This window comes from Anabrus simplex, chromosome 1 (genome assembly GCF_040414725.1).
Source record: "Anabrus simplex isolate iqAnaSimp1 chromosome 1, ASM4041472v1, whole genome shotgun sequence".
In the NCBI taxonomy this organism is placed as follows: domain Eukaryota; kingdom Metazoa; phylum Arthropoda; class Insecta; order Orthoptera; family Tettigoniidae; genus Anabrus; species Anabrus simplex.
Genome location: NC_090265.1, coordinates 511,923,260 through 511,941,090, shown reverse-complemented (window position 1 = coordinate 511,941,090; position 17,831 = coordinate 511,923,260). Strand labels below are relative to the sequence as shown.

The 17,831-nt window shown below is 39.1% G+C and overlaps 1 protein-coding gene across 5 annotated transcripts in view; it reads right to left on the bottom strand.

Annotated features, from left to right (window-relative positions):
• LOC136857044 (uncharacterized) overlaps positions 1-17,831 on the bottom strand; it is a 572,347-nt gene that overhangs the window by 135,579 nt on the left and 418,937 nt on the right. The gene's annotated exons all lie outside the window — the stretch shown is intronic.

Sequence of the window (17,831 nt, the reverse complement as noted above, 5' to 3'; positions counted from 1 at the left end):
CTCTGAACATGGGCACACGAGTCAAAACACTGCAGAGATTACATGCGAATTCGGATTTCTGACAACAGTGTCGAGGGTGGATCTTCAATATTGCAGAGGGAATGTTGCCACCTGCGTAAACCGCCACACGGGAAGACTACAAGTGTTTAACGAACGGACATCACGTCGCCTCTGCAGAACCATACTGGGGGCGCTCGGTGGGCTACTGTGATTCAGATCAATGCCCAGTTGAATGTTAGGAGTCAGGAACCCATTTCTACTGGGACTGTAAGGAGGCAACTGCACCTCATAGGCTTCACCAGCCAACGAACATCGGCAATGGACCATGGAACAGTGGCGGTGTGTGGAATAGTTGGATAAATCTCAGATCTAGTTGTATCTAACTAATAGACACACGAGAGTGTGGCATATGCCCCATGAAGCTATAGATCCTGCGTGTTAACAAGCTTGTGTCCGGGCGGGAGGTGGCTCAGTTCTGGTCTGGGCGGCATTCCATTGTCCGGCTGTAGGGAGCGCTGAGAGATGCACGCTATACAAACGTTCTTTCAGATCACCTGCATCCCTTTCTGGCCCTAGAATACCCTGATGGAGATTCCATGTTTCAACAGGACGATGCGCCATGTCACCGCTCTGTAGTGGCACGCAGGTGGTTGGAAGAGCACTCCAGTGAAGTTACGACCATGGATTGGCCCTTCAGATCCTTCGATCTTAATCCAATGTAGCATTTATGGGATGCTTTTGATGCTGGTGTCCATTTCATGAACCCCGCACCAACTCCGCAAGACCTACTGTGGGTAGCAGTGCAAGATGTGTGGGTCCGGATCCCTCCATAACGATTCCAACACCTTGCAGAGGTAATGCCTTGCCGCATCGCTGCCGTTTTGAGGGGCTCGTGGAGGAGCAACCCATTACAACACATTCAGTGTCTTCCTATCAATTTTGGCCACTCACTAGTCAGTGTACAGTATTTAGGAGGAGTATGTTCCCCTACATAATATAAGCAGAACACAGATTTCTGAATGTTCTTGAAGCAAAACCTGGTATTCAATTATACTACCCACCATTGACCTCTTCACACATGTATGGATTTATCAACAAGCATGTCTTTGGACTCACAGAATATGAAAATATTAAATTTAGGGTATAATCCTAACAGTGTTAAGATATTACTATTGCAGCTATAGCAGAAGACGTTCTTGAAGGTGCCAGGTGGTGCTATTGTCTCTCAAGCTGGGCAACTTTCTCCTTCTCTCTCAAGGTTTTGTTACTCTTAGAGGCTATTAAACCCTTAGGAATGTTCAGGTATACGAATGTTGCTGGATTCCTTTATGAATAACATGAAGTTGTGACCTGTGTTATACTGTGAGTAAATCATTGTGACAATGGAGTGGTGTTATATACAGTGCTGCGTAGCTAAACAATCTGATGTAATATGTAAGAATTCCCCTAATATTTATTTTATAACTAGCTGTAGTACACGGTTCTGGCCAGGCACTTTCTTTGAATGTTTAATTTTGGGATGTGTATTAACTGCTTGAAGTGATTTTTTTTGTAATTTCTTTATTGTGACGAGTGATAGTTTGTAAATTTAGAGTTATTGTAATGTGTTTAGTTTGTTATAATTTCCAGTTAAACTATTTCCTTGTGGTAGCCCAAATTGCCACGGAAGTAACTGATCCTTTCAAACAAATATTAAAAGTTAGTTACAACTGTATGAATTTTTGCCTCACACTATAGATATTGTTATGTGCCACGCCAGTGACAGCCCCTTTCAGTACTTCCTGGAAGGGACTATTGAATCAGCTGACCAGGGAGCTCCCAGCCGGCCTCGAGGCCATATCTAGTATTTCCATGTATTGTTCTCGTCAGATGGCTTACCTGCGAGTTTATTGGAGACTCAACGGGAATGTTTCGCCTCTAGCCACCTCGTGAACGTTCTGATTCCCATCACCCAAGCTATAAAATTGAAGGCTAGCCGTGGAAGGTCAGTCAGAGTTTAGCTCCATGATGGATCTACAGTCATGGTTGGTGATGGACTATGAGTCAGTGTTGGACTCTATGGTGGAGTCATTTTGAGACTCAGTGCGTTGGAGTTCGCTGGCCGGGCTGAGGGCAACAGAGGCGTAGGCTATCGCAAGTGTCTCACCGAGGTCTGAACCAGGAGCTGTGGTTGGTGTCGGAGAGTCCAGCGAGTAGGTGGGCTGGGGACAACGTATGGAACAGAAGACTGCGTACCACCTGAGAGTACTGTGTGTTTATGTATTTCTGTGGACTGAGGATCACTGTGAGTAAGCAAGGGAAGTCGCTATCGTGTGAGGGTAAATGGGCCTGTGTTAATATTTGCTGTTGCATTGTCCTAATGTTCAATAGTATTGAGCTGCTTAGTCATTCATCGCATGTGACTGCGTGAATTACTGGACTGTCTCTGGAGTCGAACCAATGAACAATCATCGTGTGTTGATTGGCCTGTAGCCCTGGGTGAAGATCCAGCAGTCTACACACAGCTGCTGTATGAAGCGACTAGACTCGGAGAAGTGAAAGTAAGGATTATAGCCAACTGCAAGTAATTGCAAATGGCCAGGACTCCCTGATGTGTACAAAAGAGAGACTTGTAAATAGACAGCAAGTAGTGAATCTGGCCATTCAGGGTTGATTAGAATTGTGTGTGTGCATTTATTGGTTCACCATGAACTAAATTAGAATAGTGAGACAGACAGAGTTTTATTTGTAACAAATTGCTGTCAGAAGTTGGAATAGACCTCATGTGTGCTGCATAATTGTAATCTGTATGAATCAGCGGATTAGATACTAGAGGTTTCGACCGCTGTCTGGAGCATTCCAAACCACTGCCGTACAGTGGATACAAAGTTTTCATCTTGTGTTAATTTCTGCATGCCAATGAGACCAGAAGCCGCAAAAAAAATGGAGGTTCATTTATTAAACGCAATCTATGAGACGATGAAGAGGATAGTAGAAAGCCAGGAGAGGTGGATACAAGAGATGAAAGACAGCCAAAAGAAAACTGAAGATGAGCATAATAAGATGGAGATTGGCCAGGAAACATTGCAAGACCACCAGGAGATGACAGAAAACTGCCATAATACGGAAGGCGGTCAGGCAAGGACGGATAACGACGAGAAGACAGAAGATGACTGATGATGGCAGACTGCGAGAAAAAGACTGAAGATGACCACAATAAGATCAAGAACGGCCAGAAGAACTCTGAAGACTACCAGGAGAAGATAGAAGACGACCACAAAGACATAAGACGGCTGAAAGAAGACTGAAGACGACCAGAATGAGATTGATGATGGCCAGAAGACATCGGAAGACCACCAGGAGAAGAGAGAAAACGGCCAGGAGAAGATGGAGGACGACCAGAATAAGACAGAGGACGGTCAAAAGAAGAAGGTGATGGACAGAGATAGGTCGATGAGTGTCCCCACGAGATAAAGCATGTAAACAGTTCATCGCTCTGTCCCAAGGACCTTGTTCAGAAGACTGCAATTTCTGGTCCATGAGGGAGGCCACGCATGAAGTTTCTGTCGAATGATGACCATGGAGTTCGAAGGAAAAAGGAGCTGCAATGCCTGTATGGAAACTCAGGACGAGGACAGTCACCCTGGTCCCACTGGCTTACCAGTCCTCAGTGCACGAGGCCACAGAATCTACTCCAGCGAGGATGCCTTGTGAAAGCGGCTTTGGACTTAGGGTTTTGACCTGAGAACCACCCTGCTCCGACCAATAGGATCAAATAAGGAGACCAAATGGTGTGAACACCGACATCCACATGAGTTTCTGTAAAAATATTTTCACCGCCTTGTCAATACTTCATATATTTTATTTTATTTAATTACCGTACATGTACATGTTTCGAGAGCCACCGCTCTCTTCTTCAGTGGTGCCAAACATTAATTGATCCTTGGACTATGGTAGAATGGTATAATATAACAAGTGTATATGAATTTTGAAAATTGTTACAACTATTTCTCCTAGTTTCACCTTTCCTATTCACTATGTCATTTGTTGCGGATTTTACTGGAATTTTCCTGAATAATGAAATCTATTAAATTAATCTCTATATGTTAATTTTTCTTCTTGTCTAAATTTAACATTTACTTGTCATTTAGTGGAAATCCTTAAGTAAATCAATTTGTAAAATAATAGGTAACATCAATAAAATAGTCCTTATCCTAAAATCGTAAAATCATAAATAATAAATATCAATTCGTAAAATAATAAATAAAATTTATAAAATTAGTTATCTTTTAAAATGTTTCTGCTCTCTTCTTTCTTCTTGAAGTCTGCTCTAATTTTCTAGACCTCTCATAAATCACAATCTCTTCTCTTAATCTCGTCCAATTCCTTAAATAAATAAAAAATAAACCAAACAAACTAACTTTAAAGACCTTTTGCGAAAAAAGACGGCTACTCAGATGTCTGGAGAAATTATTTAGGCCTACTTACTTCATTCCATCTAATTTATCCAAAATTTAAAATAATGTGATATTGGTCTGAACCCAAACAGTATGTCCTCCTTCCTTCCTTGTTGTCAATCTGCTACTCTGCTACTGGTTACGCGATGACCATGATGGTCGCTTTCTAACTGTCAAACTCCTTTAAATAATAAAACAAACTAATCTTTAGCGACGTGTTTATAAAAGGATGATATCTCAGATAATTAGAGAAAATTGCATTTACTTACTTCAGCTCGACTGGTTGCCAAAATTTAACCTTGACCGAAGTATTCTTGTACTAGTTTGAATAAACAAACGTGTTCTGCTCTCTGCTGTCAATGACCTTGTTAGGCTCGCTGCTACCTGTCGCTGTGCTGCCGGTTATGTACTGTAGGGGATGGAGGAGGCACGTACTTGTGACCGGAACTATTTCTTTCGTTCCCTCTTTCTCTCCCTTCTTATATGATTGTATGCCAATCGGTACATCGCATTTTCTTCATTCAGTGGTTCGTTTAAGTTATTTTCATTATCGTTTCTCTGATCAATATATATATTTATTTTCTCTAGAGCGTCCATTAATTTTCCTTTCGTTGTCGTGTGCAGTATTTCCATATCTTTGTCTACTTCCGTAAAATTATGGTTGTGTTCTTCCATGTGTTCTCCCATTGCTGAGAATCTCCTGTGTCTCACAGCATTCACGTGCTCCTTGTATCTCGTCTCCAAACTCCTTCCTCCCTGATTGTCCAATGTATTTTTCCTCACAATTTTGGCATTTAATGCAATATACTCCTGATTTATTAAACTTGTCGGATCTATTAACCTTATGCGAATTAAATAAAATTCTCTTATTATTGTTGTTTGTTTTAAACGCCACATCAATGCCCTTTTTATTAAATATCTTTTTTATTCCGTATGAGTGTCTATTATGAAATGCTATTACCACTACATTCTTCCTTTCTCTTCTTTTTCCAAGGTTGATTTCTGTTTATTTAGTAATTTGTCCTTTATTTTATCTACATATTTCTTCATATATCCATTTCTCTTCGCGATCTCATATATGGTGGTCATCTCTTTATCGAACGCTTGTCTTTTTAAGGGAAATTTAAGTGCCCTGCTGATCATACTATAAAATGCAGCCTTCTTCTGTTGGCCTGGGTGATTGGAGTCCTTCCTAATAATAGTGCTAGTGGTCGTTTCTTTCCTATAAACCTGATACTCTAATTCTCTACCATTTCTCGTTATTTTGACGTCTAAGTAGTTCAGCGATCCTCCTTCCTCTGATTCCATTGTGAATTTGATATCTTTGTCTATTTCATTCACCCTTCTTAATACTTCTATCGGGCTTAATTCTTTCTCATCTATGATAATGAACAAATCGTCCACAAATCTCAATCATTTAATTAATCCTTTAATTTTCTCAATTATTTTATTCGATTCCACATAGTCCATGTAAATATTCGCTAGAATACCCAACGCAGGGGAACCCATAGCCAATCCCTTTTCCTGTTTGTATATTTTGTTGTTGAATCCGAAATAATTGTTCTCTAATACGTATTCTAACAATTTTGTAAATTCTTCAACCTCGAATACGTATAATGTATAAAGTATTGACAAGGCGGTGAAAATATTTTTACAGAAATTTGAATATAAGTGAATACGGACCAACATGGTGAAAATAATCAAATCCACATGAGTGTGAACACAGAGAGCGACCGAGTGATGGCGTGGTACGACCAATAAGTTGACACCATTGGAGATCATCAGAATGACCTAGGATAGCTATATAACCCCAGAGGGAAGAAAGGCTTATCTCTCAAGTTCCAGTGGAGATGGAAAGACACTTGCCATGTTCTAAGGGAACTACACGACGTCAGCTACAGAGTACAACTGAGGCCAAGATGCAAGATGAAGGTGGTACATCTAGACCGACAGACACCATACTGAGGAATAGCTGAAAAGTTAATTGATCGGACGATCAGCTCAGTTCAGTCTGGTGTAGTACTGTTATCGTCAGACTTTTAAAAACTTAATTGCTTCTCTTTCAAGTTTTATTACAATGTCCACAATTTCCAGACTCCCAATTCTCACAGTGCCCTTTCCTTGCTTTTCCCCTCTCAACATCACCATAGTCTTGCTTTTCTCTGTACTGATTTTCATGCCAATTAAATATATGATTTTACTTCTATGTCAGTGCCTTATTCAATTTCATTAAAATTTACACTTTTTAATTTTACAGGAAAATAAGGCATTGCGAATTAAACCCACTGATTATTTTAAAGCCATAATAATTTACATTATAATTTTTCTAATCCTAGTCAGTGGGCTAATTATAACTTTTAATCCATTTTGTCTCATCTCGTACCATCAGGGGCCGATGACCTAGATGACAGCCCACTTTAAACAAACAAGCATCATCAAACTATGGAATGAATTAGCAAAAGAATGCAGAACAATGTCAACTTTATTTTATTTTTATTTTTGCTATTTAGGGAACTTCTATCATTACAAGCAGGTGATTTAATATGAAGTACCTCGATTTTCATTGAAAGTGAGAGTTTTTTAAACTGCATATATTTTTTGTTCAGGAGACCTAATTAAAGTTAAAATGAGGTACACCATAGCCCTTTTCTTTACATAATTAAAAAGTACACTATTAAATTACGAAATGAAGCATTGGTAACTTCATTTTCTAATCCACTCCTGCAGTAGAAAAGCACTGAAAAATCCAAGCGAGGCATTTTACACTTTTTATTTATTACACATTCAATAAACAAAATTCTATTAAGATATACTCGCCAACAAAACTGTGACTCACTCGTTTAAAAACTCTGAATTTATTCCGCACTTCAAAAGCTTCAGCTGGAGCTGCGTTGTTCCTCCTTGAAGGGGTACCTCTTGAAAGGTCTTTGTAGTCAAAGTTTTCAGCCCCTCTATAATCACTAGGGGGCGGATTTCTATGACCAGTCATATTTTTTCCCTTAACATTATATCTTATAGTCTTGTATTTTCAACACGTTTCCAAGCATGATAATCAAAATTAAACAGGTTTTATTGGGCATATAAATGCATATTTAGGCTTTCTTAAGTTTTATGGCATATTGTCAACAAAATATCATTATAACGACATATTTTGGTAATTTTCATTTTAATTTTGTATTATAAAAATCAGAATAAGCTCTAGAAATATTTTTCAGGATAGACTGGAATATACTACTGAAGAACGATTATAAAGTAGTGTATGAAATGTTTCTAACAGGTAGGAGCTATTGTTTGCTAGCTGGGTCAATTCCTGGAAACCGGGCTATTGTTTACACGGAAGCAGAGGTAATTCTGCAGTTATTTGTTGTTCTTATCTCTTCCCTTCCCCTTCCCTCTTCCACCTTCAACACACTGAATGACCTTGGTCATTAGGGAGCTTCAGTCATTCAGTTCCTTTCAATATGCCAAAAACGAAAGTCTCAATTTGTGGAAAGTTGCGAAGTTTTGTTCGCGAGTTCGGTGAAAACATATTCAGTACGGATGGAGTGATATTATTCTGTAAATTGTGCGAGGTAAAAGTTACTGCCGAAAAATGCTTCTCTGTGCAACAACACTGTAATACTGTAAAACATAAGAATTGTGTAACTAGATATTCTGCATTTGAAAATAGGCAACGTCTGCTATTCGAAACCCCGACATCAAGTTCACAGTGTTCACAATTTTCACAAGATCTATGCAAGATGATGGTTTCGTCTAATATACAAGAAACTTAACAGCCGAAGCTTCAGACAGTTTCTTGAAAAATATACAAAGCATCCTGTTCCCAACGAATCTACTCTCAGGAAGGACGATCTGACCCCTTGTTATGAAGAGATGTTGGATATAATAAGGCGTGGCGTGGGAGACAGTAAGATATGGGTTTCAATAGAAGAGACCACAGATGTGGATGGAAGATGTGTAGCAAATGTGATCGTTGGCAAGCTGAAGGAATACCGGCCTGGAGATACGTTCCTCCTGACATGTGAAGTGCTAGAGAATACAAACCATTCCACCATTGCAGTTCTCTTCGACAATTCAATGAATCTGTTGTGGCCAAACGGGGCAAAGAAAGAGCACATTTTTCTATTTGTAACTGACGCTGCTCCGTATATGGTGAAGGCAGCCAAGGGACTTAAAATGCTATACCCGAAAATGATACATGTGACATATCTTGCACAGGCCTTGCATAGGGCAGCTGAAGAAGTTAGAAGTAGCTACCCTGAAGTTGATAAATTAATATTGAACTGTAAGAAAGTTTTTGTCAAAGCTCCACTTCGCGTTCAGAAATTTCAAGAAGAAGCACCTTCACTACCCCTACCTCCCAAGCCAGTTATAACGCGATGGGGGACTTTGCTTGATGCCGCAGTGTACTATTGCAACAACCTAGATGTCGTGGAGAAGATCGTGAAGTCTCTTGATCCTGCAGAATCGTCCTCCATAAAAACCACTCAAGATTTATTTTCAAGCACTACATTAAAAGGGGACCTGGCTTACATAAAGTCCAATTTTAATTCTTTATTTGGAGCAATCACGCAACTGGAAGTTGCGGGTGCAGAACTAAGCGATGCACTGGATGTCGTAAAGTGCATTGAACAGGAATTAAAGCTTGCGAAAGGAACAATAGCATCTAGGGTCTGTAGAAAATTAGAAAATGTACTGGAAAAAATTAGCAGACTTGTGTACCTGCGTGGAATAAGTGACATTCTTTGTGGAAACCCTTCATCTGCAGATTTCCAGGAATTTTCTCCAAGTGATTTAACTCTATTCAAGTACGCTTCCGCTACATCATGTGATGTCGAAAGAAGTTTTTCTCGCTACAAGACGATACTCAGCGACAACAGGAGGGGATTCTCATTCAACAATCTTAAGATGCATGTGGTCATAAATTGCAACAATTCTGATAATGTAGAGTAGATCAGGTATAAAAGTTTCATTCAAATAACATATGTTTTGTGTATAAGTTAAAACTGATTGAATATTGAACAGTAAAATTAACTGTAGTGTTTATGTCTTCCACAGAGTCCATCCTTGCCTAGGAGTATGCAGTGTAACCTTAATGAGTTCATGAAATATTCATCATTTTAGTTGATTTTGGGTTAAAGATTTTGAAGAATTAAACATTTTTTAAACTTTAAATTAATTGCAGCCTGTAGCAATCGTAATAAAAGTGCTTCTATGTAACGTAGATGCTATTCATTAAGTCATATTTTGAATTTTATAGGTCATATTTTTATGTTTTTTAGGTCATAAGTGCATACATATTTCATACATTTTTAGGTCATAGAAATCCGCCCCCTAATAATCACATTACACAAAATACGAACAGCCTTAACTATCAGTTCCACTGTTTCTAAATTTTTGACAACTGAGAGCTGCCAGCAGCGTGAGCAACGGTACTGCTGCAGAGTTAAAGCTTCATGGCGAGCAGCCTGGCTATAGTCAGCAGCGAGGTGCTAGGGCGAGCATCCATGTGCCAGCAGCAAAGCTGCTGCATAAACATACCCTTAAACACTGCTATTATTATCCCTTTTTTTCTAGTCTTGTATTACACATTTGTGTTTCCACATACACTGTAGTAGTCGCTACAACCATTGCATACCAACAGGTCCAGTAGCCATTATTATTTCCACACTGATTTCATCCATCCCTGTTGCTTTTCCCATCTTCATCTTTTGTACCACTAACTCCACCTCCACCATTGTTTATCATCCTCTGTTGTTGAGTCCTCACACTGTATTGCTTCTATCTCCCCTGCACAGTTCACATTCAACAGCTTATCAAAATACTCCTTCCACCTTGTCTTATCTGTTCGGGGTGGGTTAACAGTTCCCATCTTCCTTTTTCACTAGCTTTGTGGTAACTCTTTCTGTCCTCTTACTTTTTATAAGTCCATACAGCATCCTTTTACTGCCCAAAACTTGTCTGGAGCCAAGAAGTACCAAGGAAAAGTAAAGAAATAATGTAAAAAATGTACTATGTACCCATACTGACTTATGCAGCTGAGACTTGGACTTTGACGAGCAGGCAAGAGAGTGGAATTCAAGCCAGTCAGATGAAATTCCTAAGTATGATAGGAAAGACAAGGAAAGACAGAGTGAGAAATAAAGATGGTAGGAAGGAAGTTGGGATAGGAAAGCTAAAGGACAGAGTTGAAAAGAATAAACTAACGTGGTTTGGACATGTAAAGAGAATGGAGGAGAATAAAATTCCAAGACAGATGCTGGAGGCAAAGTGCGAGGGCAAGAGAGCAAGAGGAAGACCTAGAACAAGGTGGATTGAATCATGAAGAGCGGCGTAAGAAGACTAAATTTAGACGGGATAAGATCGTGGAAGATGAAGAAATGCCATAAATACCCCGACCCGGCAGGAGCTGGATAAGGGGAAATGATGATGATGATACTTCTCTTTCATTCAAACTGCACCTTGCCATGCTTCTGAGTCACGCAATATACAGTAGTATTTCAAAGTGACAGCAAGTCAAGTAATTACGAGTCATAAGAGGTTTCAAGGCATTGAAAGAATTATAGGAATCCACACTAAATGATGTTAGCATTCATATCAGTGAAGAAATGGCGATTTATACTCTCAATCTACAGAAGAAAACACCCTGTAATGCAACATAAATCTGCTAGAATGCAGCAGAAATTTAATCTTAGCCAAGCGTTACACGTCTTTATCCGGAACTCATCTACTCCCCTGCGAGCAATAGACGTGTTTGTCCGGAATTTTGAATTATGCACTTTTGCAACCATATGTTTGCTCTTAGGGTTGAAATAACAGCAGACAGATGGCAGGAGCATATAGCCAGGGCCTTTACTTAGGCTAAACACAGGGATTTTGCATTAAAAAAAAAAAAAAAAAAGGTGTTTGTTCATAAAAGTTTGTTGACATTGTATAAGTTCGTGCTTCGCCTATTCTAGACGTGTCGCGGAAATATATTCAAAACGAGAGTAAAATAGAGTAACAATTATTAAATAGTGATGATGGATACCTGAAAATGAGTGATGATGAGGGGGAAAGGGAGGAAATGAGTGGGAAAGCAATGAAAATCAAATCGTTGCCAGTGAGTGCGAAAATAACTTAAGTGACAGAGCAGACACAGAGGATGAGGCAGTAGTTCTTACTAGTGGGATTAATCTACATGATCTGATAGAAAGTAAGATTTTTAGGAAGAATCTTGCTCTCTCTTTAGTCCACGACAGGGTTGCTGTAAAGGGGAAAATTGCAGATGAGATTATGAGAGGAAGAAAAGCTGTTGGACCCCTTCAGGAAAGGCTTCAAGGACATCATTTCATGGCTCACAGAGGGAAAAAGGTATCTGCAGTCTGTGTTGTCTGTAAGGCCTAAAAAGTGAGGAAGGAGACTATTTATTATTGTAAAACTTTCACAGCAAACCCATTCTTACACCCTGATACATGCTTTGAAATGTATCACACAAGTGTCTAAACCGTATGGGAAGACTCAACATCATGTGTATAAAATTGCTTCATAAATACTAGTTAGATTGTTACTGTACATGATTATTAGTGAATTTGCCAGTTCAATATTTATAGCAGTAGTCATACTGAATTATGAAGTAGGATAGAAAGTGAATTACAGCTCAGTCTTAATCGAGAATACTTTGTGTTGTGCATGTGCCATTTCTGCACTAAAACCAGCAGTTCAGGATTTATTTTTTCAAGATTATATATACATACCTACAAGCTGACTTCCTGAAATCAGGTATAAATGACTTAATAAACCTTATAGTACTTACATATTTGTATTTTCATGTGTGTCAAGAATAAAAAAATATTTTTACAAGAAATAATTACGCTCACAAGAAAAAACTTATCAGCTTGGCAAGGGTTAAACCTATACGAGTTTAGACTGTTTCAGACACACCTACAGGGTCTATACCACACATGGAGGTTGGCAGCATGTGAAGAAAAGGTCTATAAGATGTATGAAGGTCGGTGTCAATGGGTTTCATTCCTAATGAAGAGTTAAAAATTCAGTAAAATTACATCATAATGAATTTTCTACATAATTGTATGAGTAAAGCAAAGAAAGAGAGTGGCACCCACGTAAAATGCTTGCTGAGCACCTTGGCATTCAACATGTTAATCCACGCTCACACATAAAGCGAATGGCAAGATCAGCAGTATTGCTGCATTCAGCTAGTATGGGTGAAGTGTCTCCTGCAGGCCGAATTTCCGTCTTAGGTCAAAGAGAATTACGCTTTGGTCGTTGCCTACGTTATACCTCACAAGGCCGTGAAATGCAGGTCTTTTCAAGAAAAAAAATGGCCACAGCTGATCCATCTTTCTTTTGCTAGGTGACAGGTTTTAGTCCTGTCCTAGCCAAAAATTAACAATGCATTAGTGCGTCCTTCCTGTCTTCTAAAATATACCTAGTATTAGTCAATTCCTTCAATTACCTTGGGATCATGTGCAAAATACAATACAGATAAGGGAGAGAGCAGCAGTATCTATCAGAGCAAAATATAAAATTGAACACCACCACAAACTCTCTTTAAGAGCAACACTAAAACTATTTCAGGCTGCAATCTGCCCTATTGCTACCTATGTCATCAAAATTATTTAGAAAAACTATCTTTAGCCGATCTAAGAACTTAAGATAAAATAAAGGCAAGATTCTTAAAGCAAATATAATGCGTACCTTTGAAGACGTAATCGAGATTAGTGTACTAATCATGTACAGAACAATTCTTTACAGAGGAGTTAGGCTCCACCTACTGCTGCCATTCACTTGGCAGAGTGATCAATTACTTGGAGAAAGGATGAAACACTACTATATATTCGAAACTGACTTTCAACCTATTAGGTCGTGTTACATCCATTTAGTATGTGTTGAAGAGAACAAAAATGGCCAACCGGACACCAGTGGGATCCGAACCCACAACTTAACATCTCTTCAACACATACTAAATATATGTAACACGACCTAATAGGTTGAAAGTCGGTTACGATTACAATGCGGTCGTGAAAATTCAATATTCATTGACTTGGCACTCAACGGGTGACTTAAACGCACTCTACAGTGTGGTGGCAGTAGTGCCACCTGCAGCTTAGATCCTTTCCAACAGAACAAAGATGACCTAGGCCACCATAGCTCAATTGGTAGAGCAACCGACGCGAAATCGGGAGGATGTGGGTTCGGATCCCACTTGTGTCCGGTTGGCCATTTTTGTTCTGTACTTAACATCTCTTCAACACGTACTAAATGTAACACGACCTAATAGGTTGAAAGTCAGTTTCGATTACAATGCGGTCGTGAAAATTCAATATTCAGGACTATATATTGCTTGAATTCTATGCTGCAGGTGCTATGATAAAGCTGAAATGGGCTGAAGCAAATGATGAAATATAATACAATGATTTCACGAAGTAAATGACAACTGTGTGTGCTCCCCGTGTAAGGAAAAGTGTGATTGATATCACTTCATAAAAAAGAGAAAAAAAAGCTTAGGCAACGAGTACAGCAGAGACCTGTAAACTTTAATCTCCTTGCATATTCAACCTCTGTTTCTTGAGAGGGCATTTCTCCGTGAAAGACGAAGAATTTCAGGGTCCCACGTAAAGAAATTGTATAACCTTCAAAAAACGGATAATAAAACATATTTGCGACTTGACAAGAAAAGTTCCTTTTCCCTCTAACCCGGAAAAGATTAACCCTCAATTGGTTGCTCACGAAGATTTCCTCCGGGCCGATTACATTTTGCATGGTACTGAACTTCCCAGTTGAACTGTGGGTCTCTCCATCCCTATACCTTACTTCTTGTTCATTTGGACTCGTCCTGTCAGCATTTCGGTGTGATCATGCATCCAGTGAATGAGTGTGGGATCATTGTTTTGACGAGTGACATCGCCTGGACGTTTCCTCCGCGTGCGATTAAATTACCTTATATTTTAGTGCATAATTTTTAATTTTGGAGGTCGATGACCTTATTGTGTTCTTCTAAACTTATTTTAGAATATTATTATTTTATATTTCATATGATGTGATCGTCGCAGGTCTCACGAATGTAATATCATAAGATCATTCAACATAGTTAAGGTCTACAGTATTTTTCTTTTAGATCAAACAAACTGTGTAAAAATAACCTACAATTAATTAAAAGGGTTTCTTTTGATTATACCGAAGAATACTGCAAATGAACATGCCAAACAACATGTCGAAGGACGAAAATGACTCGCATTTTTAACCCCGGAGGTTACCTCCGTGCGAGACTAGTAACGTACTCATTTTCGTGTGACTAGACAAGGGTTAGTGTACTGAGAGCAAAGTATGTGCTTTCAATGTATACCACTGCCACACTGAAAACTTTACCTATCGTCGGTCCTGAGGTAATATGCAAACAAAATTCTCTAGAAAACAATTACAGAGAAACCTCGTTAGTGTGTTCCTCATTAACATGTTTTTCCTGTTTAGCATGCCGTAAATTTGAAGTCCCGATTCTCATCGCATTAAATCTATATCAAAATACTTCACTTACCACGTCACGAGTTTTTGCTATTACCACTTAGAATGTAGTATAGAAATATTTAAAATACTTATATTTGAATCAGCCTTGTCACTACACTTCTTAATGGAAGAAAATTATTTATTCAACCAAACTAGTCAACACGGATCACAGAATCATTTTAACCAATCACGGTTAAGATTATTAACATTACTGCTTAGCACGATCACATTTTCCCTAACCATTGTGGGAGGAACGTGATTTCGATCTTCTGAAGCTTGCAAGTTACTTCGGTTGAGCTGCTCGTCTTCGGCTTCTTCATGACTTTAGATCTTCATATTTGGATTGTGTTATGACTTTGTGCCTGACGGTGTATGCAGTCTGGCTCATTTAACTGTTCTCTGCTTTTCGTGAACATTGTGAGACAGTGCCAAACATTGCGTGTGCCGTGCTGATGCTCGGAAGATTACGCATTACTTCTTTTAAGTGACTTGCATTCCACTTCGTATAAATTGAACAGTGCCTACCCCCGTCATTTTTATATCGCCTCTTCAACTGATATTGTGTGGACTTGACCTTTAACTTCTTTCTTACTTATGCATTGTTTTTCGAGTTATAATCGGTTGATGATGACCAAGACTGGGGTCGAAACCGGTACAATTTCCATTTTTAATTAAATAAGAATGTAATCTCTACATCCCTTATTTACTTGTATTGAATAGGTTGAACTACCATATTTATTATTTCAATTTAATCAGGTAAAAGCCCTCGCTACAGTCGCGTGATAATGGGAAAAGGCTTTGAAATCTTGAACTTCACAGGATAAATTGCACCTTCGGGCAGCAAGCCATTAGCCTCAGAAATGCTCAGTTTTGCTTGCCGGTTAGCAGTGAAACTGCAGAATAACACAATGAGCCTGTTTGTGCTTGTATTTTCCATTCCATTCAGAAGTTAGAAATGTATTTCATGTTTAGTTGTACACTGAAGGTTAGCAGATCTTTATCGCGCGATAGCCTACATCTGGAACATCATAGTGTGAAGTTGACCAGCGTGGTGCATATTTGTCTTGTGATAGCCCAATTATGGATAAAGAAAAAGTCTTCAAATTCCTTACTAATGACGAAAAAGTCTATCAGCAAGTCGACTGGCATCCAAATCTTCAAGCGCGCAGAATTGGCGTGAAAGTTGAAACTTGCACCTTCCAGTTTAGACTCAACCACTCGAATCGGCCTGTACGGTTGCTAGGTTACACTTCCACCACACATTCTGTTGCATGGCACTATTTGATTACAATTTTTTTTGGATGATCTCCAGCACTAAGACATATTTATGTGAATATTTTATACGCAATTTCCGAATTACAGCTTATTATATTTTGGAAAGATTTATATCGCCCCATTTTGGTTTATTTCTTTTTTTATGGGAATTCATACATTTTGGATTAGCTTCACGATCATTTCTACATAATAATAGCTATCAGGATGGCAGTTTCTGAATAAATTTTATTTTATAATTTATTTATGCACCAAGCATTTTTATTTGTTTTTCATGGTTAACTTTTTATATGTACTTGGGGGCTCACCCTTTTTCTGTAGGCTTTCCATATTTCTGAGCAGAATTGTGATAAATAATACTAACATCTTGAAACCCAACCATCATATGTTGTCATTTGAACTGACGAGGGGAACTCACCAAGTGTAACAACTCAATTTCCCAGAAACTTCACTCAGCGAAAGAGGGGCCAAAATAAGCCACTGTGCTACCACACTGGTCGAACTTGCAACACACTAATAGGCAAGTAAAGCATATCAGAAACTTCAACAGTCATTTTCTCGGAAACTGTTGAGGGTCTACGGATAAGCCGAAACGTGTTCCCTTATTTCAGCCCCTCTTTCATAAGCAAAGTTTTAGGCAAATATGGTTGTTACACTTGGCGGGTTCCCCTCGTGGACACACCTGTGTGTCACAATGTTCACCGACTGATGCTAGTGCAAATGGGTTGAATACACATGAGTCAGTGCAAACTGCAGAGCTTCTAAAATGGTGAACAGCTCCACACTATACAAGTTACAGACATTTGGAAGAGAGAGCTTTGTGCTCTCATTATGGAAGACTAAGAGCATCCTACATTCTCTCCTATCTTAGAAAGAACAATCCATGAAGGAAAGCCACACGTTCAGGCAATGGTAATCGAAGTCCTGGAAATACCTCCGGTGAACAAAGGTATCCATGTTCACCTTAAGTCCACGGAGTAGATCTAGGTGTATGTTCGGTAGCAGAACTAACCATGAAGGTACCTTGCCACATCAAACTTGTGACAAACTATCACTTTGAATCTCTACTATCTTTCTTGACTTCACAACAATCACAAAATTTCAAAACTTTTTTAATGTCATATAATGCTGAACTTCCCACACGATGTTCTTCCATTAACCCAATGAGTGCTACGCCCGCCTATAGACGGGCTGACGCGGCCAGTCCACCACTGCTACGCCCGTCTATAGACGGTGCGCGAGAATTTTAATTTTTTTGAGTTCCCCGGTTCACTTTCGAGTGCGAATTTGATCTCTGACATGTTCTGCCATCTGTTGGGCATTATGAAGAACTAATTGATCAGAGATTATAGCTTCAGGAAGTAACTTACAGAGCTTTTTGTAGACGTCTGTGGAGTTTATCTGTGATGTAAACAAACACGGCGAAACAACAATCTAGTTGCTCATGCAGCGATGTTATTTCGGATCACAGAATCATTAAGTTATTAACCACAGCGGAAAGTGATGATGGAGAGGATCATTTTAATGATTTGTTAAGCGATTTTGAAAGTGAGAGTGGTAGAGAGAGTGCCAAAAATATTGCATGTGAGATAGAAACAGCGCCTCCTCCTAAATGAA